The sequence below is a fragment of the Pteropus vampyrus genome, unplaced genomic scaffold, assembly GCF_000151845.1.
Source record: "Pteropus vampyrus isolate Shadow unplaced genomic scaffold, Pvam_2.0 Scaffold30, whole genome shotgun sequence".
In the NCBI taxonomy this organism is placed as follows: Eukaryota; Metazoa; Chordata; class Mammalia; order Chiroptera; family Pteropodidae; genus Pteropus; species Pteropus vampyrus.
In genome coordinates this window covers 3,659,750-3,670,200 of record NW_011888811.1, presented here as the reverse complement: position 1 = coordinate 3,670,200, position 10,451 = coordinate 3,659,750, and positions in this window count along the sequence as shown.

Genomic DNA, 10,451 nt, shown 5'->3' with positions numbered 1-10,451 from the left:
TGCTTGGTTAGCAGTACCTAACTTTCAGACCATTGTTATTGCCTCTTTCTAATCCATTCTAAGAAAAATGGTATATAATTAAATATCAAATAATAAAAGCAGCTAGTCTGTACATGGAACATGGCAGATAATAAGTGTAGATTTCTCTTTATTTGAAATTACATAGCTAGACCATGTTACTACATATTCGGATGAAATTGGGGAATATATTTCAACTCTCTTAGGTCTGTTCTCTCATAAAGTGGAGAATTTGAGGTAGGCAGTCCTGCCTGAGTTTTAAAGAAATTAAATGATTCTGTTATCAACTAATATGGTGACACCCATATGGCTCTTTTCTAAAATTTTGGACTTGAATTTACAGTTTTCCCAGGTATTAATTACACTACGGTTCTATATCCTGATTTTTTTCAAAATTAAATGGTGATGTTTATATGCACCAACAAAGTTTGTATTTATGGATATGTGCCTTACATAGGTGCTTGTAGATGCCCTTCTGGTGGTACAAAGAACACATGCATTCACATTTCAAACTCGAGGCCTGTTATCTTGATGGCCATTGTGCATTGAAACCAGTTTGGAGAATCAGGAAAAATATGGTTTCTTATTCTTAAGTTTTCAATTGCTTTTATACTAGAACGGATAAGCAGAAGAAATAAGCATACTTTCGGACAGATGGGCTAAAGCATATGTATTAGTTTTTTATCGTAGTGCTGTGTAATAAATTACCACAGACAGAGACTTAAAGAACATTCACTTATTATTTCATAGTTCTGTAAGTTAAAAGTCTGGGTATGGACTAATTGGGCTTCACTCAGGGTTTCATTGAGCTCCACTCATGGTACTAATTGGAGTTGTATGTACATTTGAGGCTCAAAGTCCCCTTTCATTCTCATTGGTTGTTGGTGGAATTTATTTTCTTCCTGTTATATTAGTGAGGACCCCATTTACTCACTGGTTGTTGTCAACTTCTAGAGGCAGCCTGCTGTTCTGTGTCTTGTGAGCCTCTCAAAAACATGGCTCTTTGCTCCTTTAAGGCCAACAATGCATCCACTGCAGCTTAGAGTTTCTGACTTCTCTCTTCTCTGACCTCTAGATTATCTTTTACAAAAATACTCACCTGATTGGGTAAGGCCCACCTGTACTCAAGGGGAGGGAATTATATAGGGCATACACAGCAAGGTGAAAGAATTTTGGAGTTGATCTTAGAATTCTGTCCACTACAGCGGGAGGGTTGCATAGAATCTTTCCAGGGAACCCCAACAATGTTGTTAGTGCTTTTTTCAAGTTACTTTTTCTAGTACTAAAATTGAGTACTGTGCTTGGGTTTGATTGCTCCATGGGACTCATTCATGCTGATTTGAAAATTACTGTTGTGAAGATCCATTTATATCAACTTTTCTTAATTATAAAATATTTTCAAGGAAAACATTTCATAAAATGAAAACATTTGTGGATATCAAATGAATACAGCTATTTTTCTTTTCATTTTAAATAAATATTTAAATTTTGTTAGACTTGACACAGAATTTCCTCTCTTGGAAATACACATTGCACATAGGCTTAAAATTAAATATTTCATCTAACAACTTAGTTATATTTTGCATGACGCTTTGAATAACAACTATTGATTCTTGATTATATTAATATCAATATTTATGCTGCCATAAACAATGTTTATGGCACTGTAATTGAAAAGACTATTAGTGCTACTTACTTGTAAGACTTGCAATTATATTGCTATAAATGTAATTTATAGTTACAGTAATAGTATCTAACTTTCATCTTAAAGCTTGAATCTATAAAGCAATAATTTTTTCACACCAAAATGGGTGACTAATGTAATTTTAAAAAAGAATTTGTTTAATTGGAAAGTATATTAACTGCAGTGTTTTTTTTGTTCACACCTGATCAGCTCAATAATATATTTTTGTTATCTATTTTATTATTTTGAAGATTGTCCTGGCATTAGTTAGTAAAAAAGTAAAAATGATGGATCTCTTAGTAAATCCATGACTTGAGTTTTTCTAAATTTTTACCTAGTATATATTTGATTGATATTTAATATACAGTGTTTTAGGGTTTCCCTTTTACTCATTTGCGATGTAATGAGATAGATTGCTAACTCTTGATTTGGTGTTCACAAACTTTTTTTTAAATCTTTTTTGTCTGCTAATTTTTAGAGTATAGAATACTATTTCCAGAAAATAATAATATCAAAAAAGAAATAAAAATATGTATATTTTAAGTTCCTTTCTCAGTTTATAGGAGCCATCCTATTCTAAATCAAATTCATAGTATGATTTTGATAAAACAAACATTTGAAAAAGGTGAATAAAACCTCAGATTCCTCGTTATTTTAAATAACAGCCTATCTGATTATCCTATTTCATGGGACTCTTTCTTTGATTTCTTCCTTCATTCTACCCTACCTGACTTCACAATGACTTACCTGAAAAGTAAATGCAGTCCCTGAATTGTTTCTCTACAATAACTGTTTTTCAAATATATTACATTGCAATATGTCTAAGTAACTATGGGGAGGGGGAAAAATGCACCCTCAACAAAACAAAACAAAACAAAACACTTTTTTCTCCTGAATTGATATATCATGATAGCAAAATTTTTGTTTTTATCTTAATTTTATGAGGGGATTTTTTAAATAGAATAAAATAGATTTTTAAAATAATGATATATATACATGCATATAATTGTATACATATATATAAATCTGTCTACCTAGTCTATCAGCATTTTCACTGGGTTTCTTATTAAATAGTTGACCATTCTGAGCAATGATTTTGCTAATTCAGAGTATAGAGTTTCTGATCTCAAATTTTTGTGCATAAAATTATACATATAGTGTAAACATAATTTAAAATATATTCATTTTACTGTTCTTTTAATTTAATGATAATATGGGATTAGATTTAAGATAAACTTTTTACTTTTTCATTTTAAACAGTTTTAGATTGGTTCATAACAAAACAGTGGAGAGGTTAGGCAGCAAAGAACTATAAGCAATAAAATTTACTAGTGTAAAAATCACATTTTGCTTTAGTTTATCAAAATCTTTAAGAAAAGAAGCAAGGAAGGAGAGTGAATGAAACTGCTCGGAATCAAGTCGAATTTCAGCAGAAGTTGCTAGCTGTCAGCATGAATGAAGTGCACGTGCTCTCGAGCTATCTATCTATTGCCAACTCTTCAGAGTTTTCAGGAATTAGGGGAACATGAAAAACAAATTCAGTAAAAGATAAGTTAAATAAATGTCTGAGTAATGCCTATCCCAAAAAAGTTACTAGCAAGACTGAGAGAGGCAATAAATAAGTTAAATGAAATATATCTTTCTGAGAGATATCAAAGAAGTAAGTGAGGTTAAGTGCCTGAAACTGTCTGTTACCTCAAATGTATGCAGTGAGGGTTCATTACTTTCAAACAAGGGGATTCATACTCTATTTAATAAGATATCACATGGAGTTTCCTTCCATTTACAGTATGTTCCTAAAGGTGAAAACAGCAGGAAAATGAAACTACTTCATTTACCGGAATTACAGCTTTTTTTTTTTTTTGTATAAAACTTTAATCATTTTATATATGACAACCTTATGCTTAATGTTTTTTGAATACTCTTCATAAAACATTATTTAGCAAAAGCATACTCTCCCACAGAGCACATCGCTGCTTTCAATGGCTGTGCTAATCTAGTTTGGATATATGCAGCATTTAATCTTAATTATGATGCTGAAGTCTATACAACGTTAATTATTCATTTCACATGCTCCCTCCACTTTATTGTAACTCCTAATTTGCTTAACAAAACGTAGCATTTAATTAGAACTGTGGAACTGTCAGGGCAAGGTGGTGTTTTGAGAGAGAGAAAGAGAGAGAGAGAGAGAGAAAGAGTGAGTGCGTGCACGCGCATGCACTCACAGTTTTTCTATTGGTTGGAAATACATATGGGGAGAGTGGTATTGGAATAAGAGAAGTCAAAGGCTTTTAAGTCAAAAGATAAAATCCAGTAGTTCTAGTAGTTCCAATTTTTCTTCTTTCTTACCTGTTTCATGGTGTCTTATAAGTTGAAAAGGAAAAATGAAAAGGCATACCTGGTTATCATTTTAATAATGGATGATAGATGGAATATAGTTAGTGTTTATATATCTTTAAATATTAGTTGAAGAACACACACACACAGAGCAAAGAAAATTAGATAATCTGGTTAGTTTTATCTGTATAATACAGAACAGTGGACTGAAATCTTTACTCAATTAGTGATGAATGTGTTTTTATTAAATTCTTGAGATACAATAGAAAATTACATAACACAAAATGTTTTTAAGGAAACTTGAAAGAGAGATTTATATTCTTTTAAAGTTTAAATGCTTCACATTTTCCAGTGTTTCCCTAATTTCTATTGTGAATTTTAATGTTGGTAACATAATTTTAATGCATTTATTAAAAGAATCGTTTAAAAATTTAAGTTTGAAATTTAAAATTACCTATAAAACTTTATATTCCTGCTTTAAAATGAAATTATTATTCTGAAATATAAATAGAAAACCTCAAATATTTTTTGATGTTTCACCTGTCAACGTATAACCACTAGAGGATCCATTTTACACCTTTTAAAACAGTATACACGCCAAATTAGAAGTCTAGGTATAAAGTCAATTATCTCTAAATGAGGCTTTGATTAAGATATTTACAATAATACGGGGTCCTAAATGTTTTATATATATTGTAAATTTTGAGAAAGGTCATTTAAAAATGAAAACCAGAAAACTCTGTAAAATCATAAAGATCTTTATTGCTAATTTTGTATACTAAAACTTTGTATGTGAAGATGAAGTTACAGTTGTGTCTATATGGTTATTGAATAAAATTTTAAACTAATTAATTGTATCTAGGCAGGTACTATTTTCCAAATAGATGCTTACATATTTCCTCATCAAAATAACTAGATTAACTTACAGACACAAACACCTATAATATCCTAGTTTTTCTTATACTCCTCTTCTATATTGAATTCAAATGTTTGGCAAATAAAGTAATAAAAACTATTAGTTTTACACTTAAAAGGAATACAGCATTTGTATTTGCATTTCTCTAATTGGAGAGGTTATACCAACTCCTATAGTGGTCTTCACCTTATTATAGGATACTATTTTATTTATTTGTTAAATCTTTAATCAAGTGTGATTCTTTAATATTTCTTATTCCATATCTAATGTGTGTGATGTTACTAATGGCTAAAATATTAAGCTGTCTCTTCTAATTTTCACAACTGTTCCATAAGGGAGCCCCCATGATTACTGCCACTTCACAGGTGAGGAAACGAGGCATTTAGGAGAAACTGGTGACTTATCCAAGATGACCTGGGATTTCGGCCCAGATTTCCCTCAGAGCCTGGGTTCTCTGCTGCTGTCCTCTGCCTTCATTTAGTTACAATGTCTAGCTCTCTGTCTCGCCAGCATTCTCTCCTATAATCACAACCTCATTTTCAGTAAACTAATTTTCTTGAACTAATTTCCCATTCCCATGTCCAATCTCCTTAGACCCCTATATCCACTTATTCATATATGAAATCTTCCTTTTATGTGATAAATAAATAAATAAATAAATAAATAACCGGCTTAAAATAATTGACATCGAATGGTTATGAGTATTGCTCCTGTTTGGTAAAAATCCAACGGTGGGAAAAATTCATCTGAAAGGAGAGAGAGTATATATTATAGTCTAGTATGAGTATAATATGCATAGTCACATTTTAAGATTTTGTTTTCTGATTGACAACAGGTAGGCTGGCCCCCACTGCTATTTTCTGCTGAACTGATCAAATAAGACTTCGGTGGTGGTATGCAGGATGCTTAAGTGCACAGTCTCTGCAGCCGGGCTCTCTGTGTCTGAACCTTGTCTCTGCCGCATACCAGCTGAGTCATTTGGGAAAGCTCATACAGCCCCTCTTTGCCTCAGTTTCTTCATCTGTAAAATGAGTTTATTAGTTCTTACCTTACTGGGATTGCTTAAGGGTTACATATATTACTATGTGAAAAGCATTGAAAACAATAACTGGAACCTAGTATTCTCTATATAAATATATTTTTTCTTTATTAAAAATGTGCACCTTAACATTTATGAATAACTATGAAACGGCTAACAATATTGAAGGGCATTATCCAAACTGGCTTTTATATATACCCAAATCCTCTGAATAATTACAGAATTTCCACTTTTTTTCTTCATTAATTACATAAACCTAGAATTACATAAAACTAAAGGATCCTGGAAAGAAAGCAAAAAAATATGTTTCCTCATTTATATTTCCATCTACCATGTTGCCATGTGCTAATCACCTCATAACCTTGCCTTTTAAAAAGGGGCAGTTCTTTGAAACGCTGTCTGTTATCTGCTCATCATGAGTATTTCACACAGCACCACCCATATGCTTTCTATCTCCTTAATAATTATTTAGCTTTTTTTTTTTTCTGATTTTTCCACTGTGTCCAGTCCAAAGAGCTAAGGAGGAGGGGAAGTGGACTACCTACTGATCTTGAGATGTTCACTTAGTGCTGAGTACTTTAAGCCAATTTTCTTTTATTGAACTTTTACACCCTGGGGAATTCCCAAAGATTGTGAAGTTCTATGGAGCTTTCCTGAAACACAAGCCAGCCTACCCCTTCTGTCCCTCTCTTTGAAATGAAAAACTCTAGCTTTTTGGTCTGAATTTAGTTCTATTCACTATCTCACCATCACACTAAGCCGCTTCTGAAGTTGGCCCCCCCACACAGTTCTAAGTCCAAAAGCCATGCTGTCCACTTTCTTTTCTGGGGCTGCTTTTCATGCCTTCTCTTTCGTCTCTCGGCTTTGACATTTGGTTTAGGTATCACCCAGGTTGCCATGTTCTGTCTGATGTTTTCTCAGTTGACCTCCACGTCTGTGAGGGCCTTGCATCTTTTTTCTTCTCTGTTTTGTTGCCCCGGATGATTTGGTAGAGAGATTTCCAGTTGTTCAAAATAGAATGCTTTGCTGTTTTGCAGTGTTTCAAAGGAAGTGAGGAAAATAATATTTTAAAAGTCATGCACCAATGTTTTATCTCATGTCATTCTCATAGTCATTTCTTTAGGTAATCTTAATTACTCCTCATTTTTATGTAATCTTAATTACTCATTTTTATACCTGAAAGGAAACAATTTATCTGCAGTCACACATGTCACAGACAGCGTCAGGATTTGAACTTCATTTTTGGAAGTTTCAAGGCCTGATTTTTCTCTGCCACATGGTATGCTTCTTGAATATCTATTCCCCTAGTTCACTTCTCCTTCACTTAAATATCAACATAGCGGTTTTCTTCTGTATTCTTCCTGTGTCATATGGCAGTACTTATAGAATCGATTAAATAGCTCAAGTAAAAATGCTTTTAATGAGTTGATAATTAATCTAAGAATAATTATATTTCTAATCTAAAATGGAGATAGTCCTTGATATTTTGGGGTCTAGATTATAATCTATTCATTCAACATATACATATTAAATGTCTATGCTAATCTAAACTCTGAAAATAGGCTAATGACTCAAACAGAAAATCTCTGTTAAAGAAATGTAAATTGAAACCACAATGAGATATCACCTAACACCTGTAAGAATGGCTATAATCACTAAATCAAAAAACAACAAATATTGGCAAAGTTGTGGAGAAAAGGGAACCCTCGGACACTGTTGGTGGGAATGCAAATTGATATAGCTACTATGGAAAAAAGTCTGGAGGTTCCTCGGAAAATTAAAAATGGATCCAGCAATTTCACTTCTGGGTATTTATCCAAAGAAAACCAAAACAATAATTCAGGATGATCTATGCACCCCTGTGTTCACAGCAGTACTATTTACAATAGCCAAGATATGGAAGCAACCTAAATGCCCATTAACAGACGATTGGGTAAAGAAGTTATGGTTCATATATACAATGGAATATTACTCAGCCATGAAAAATGGAATTCTACCATATGCAATGAATGATATGGATGGACCTAGAAGTTGTTATGCTGAGTGAAATAAGTCAGACAGAGAAAGAGAAATACCATATGATTTCACTTGTATGAAGAATCTAAGGAACAAAAAGAACAAACTAATTGAAAACAGACTCACAAATACAGAGGACATTCTGGTGACTGCCAGAGGGGAGAGGTGTTGGGTGGCTGGGAGAAAGGAGTGAAGAGTTAAAGTGAAACAAATTAGTAGTTGGAAGATGGTCACAGGGATGCGGAACACGGCATACGGAATGCACTTAGTAGTATTGTAATGGCTATGGGTGATAGAGTAATTGGGGGATCATTTCATAAACTATATAAATGTCTAACCAATGTAATGTATTCCTGAAATAATAATAAAAAAGAGAATCTCTGTTCTAATGGACCTTACATTCTAGTGAGGGAGACAGACAATAACCAAACAAATATACATTAATATCCCTATGTATCATGTCATGGCAAATGCTTCAATGAATGGTCAAGTGGAATATACATTCAACATTTGAAATAGTGTTAGATGATCACTGATTAGTTTTACACACTCACTATGTGAGAACAAAATATGGAAAATAATTTTGAATCTGATACAAAAATATTTAGAAGCATAATAACAGAGAATGACTATGTAGTGAAAAGCCTTTCGTGAGATTTTTGAAGGATGATGTTAGTAGTTAGGAATATGGGCTATAGCATTAAGCAGTTCCGTCCCACCTCTTTGTAGCTATGCATATTTGGAAACAACTCTATGAGCCTTTTTTCTCTCACCAATAGAGGCACTGTAAAAATTAAGAGAAAGATTGTATGTGAAGTGTTTTGTGTGGTCCTTGGAAGACAGCAGCATCGATGGCAGGAGTGGTAGTCATAGTGAAAATTATTATTGTTATCAAGCTTTGGAGAATCACTGAGCATTTCTATGCTTTAGATCCTTCAAGTGCATTTCTCCCCACACCCCAACTCCTCACAAATACAGGCAGTGTAAATAATATGTGTGAGGCACTTTGACTGTATGAAGACAATTTTTTAATATATTATCTGAAGTGTCAGAAATAAAACCTAATTCTGGAAGTTTTCTAAGAGCAGAATTTCCATTTTGCTCTTAGGTAGGAGTTCTTGCTGTAGAGATGTTTTGCAAAGCCAGTCCTAACAGATTTGACTTGCATTTGAATAGCTGCCAAAGACCAACTGAAGAGAGGAGGCACACCTCAAAGTGCTCAGTGTTCCAGGCGGTGCTCCTTGCGCACTAGGATGCGGGGCAGTGTTCAGGCCATGGCACTGGCACCGAGGCACAGCTGTCACCATCTGACACCCAAAGCAAAAACACTCGCAAGTCAACTGCCTCTTGTATTAACAAAATGATAATAGGCAGTTCTTTGCATTGCTCAACTACTCTAGGACACAGGTCTCTTTCCTCAGGAGCATAGGTTTGCTTTAAACTTTTGACTGATTTTTGTATAAGTTTAAAATGTTCTTTATTATTATTATTATTATTATTATTATTATTATTATTATTATTATTGTGAGAAGAACACTTAACATGAGATTTACTCACTTAGCAAAATTTTAAGTGTACGATATAATGTTACTGTCTTTGGTTACAGCGTTGTACAACAGATTCTGTAACTTCATGTTGCATAACTGAAACTATACTCATTGAATTCCTCTATTCTCCCTCCCCACTGGCAACTACGTTTCTATCCTCTGCTTCTGTGCGTTCAACTCAGATAACCTCACACAAGTGGAACCATGCAGTATTTGCCTTTCTGTGATGGGTCATTTCACTTAGTGTAATGTCTTCAAGGCTCATCCATGTCGTCTAATATGGCAGGACTTCCTAATTTTTAACAATGTGAGAAAGCTACTTATATTTAATCAGGTCCCACCTGTACTTGTACAGTTTCCTCTAAAACTCCTTGAAAAATGTCTCTGTTTATTTCTTTGTTAATATCACCTCTATGTGCCTAGTCTAGTATTCCTTATCCACTAGTTGCCCCATAACTGTTGTTGGCTAACTGACTAACTCTGTACTCTGTAACCATTCACTGTCAACTAAATACAATTAACTTATTGAAATGCAATTCATAACACTACTCTCATGATTAGAGAGATTTTAACTTATTTAATATTGTTAATGATATTATCTAATAGAAGAACACTTAACATGAGATTTACCCACTTAGCAAAATTTTAAGTGTACTATATAATGTTACTGTCTTTGGTTACAGCGTTGTACAACAGATCTCTGTAACTTCATGTTGCATAGCTGAAACTATACTCATTGAATTCCTCTATTCTCCTTCCCCACTGGCAGCTACGTTTCTATCCTCTGCTTCTGTGCGTTCAATTTAGATAACCTCACACAAGTGGAACCATGCAATATTTGCCTTTCTGTGATGGGTCATTTCACTTAGTGTAATGTCCTCAAGGCTCATCCAT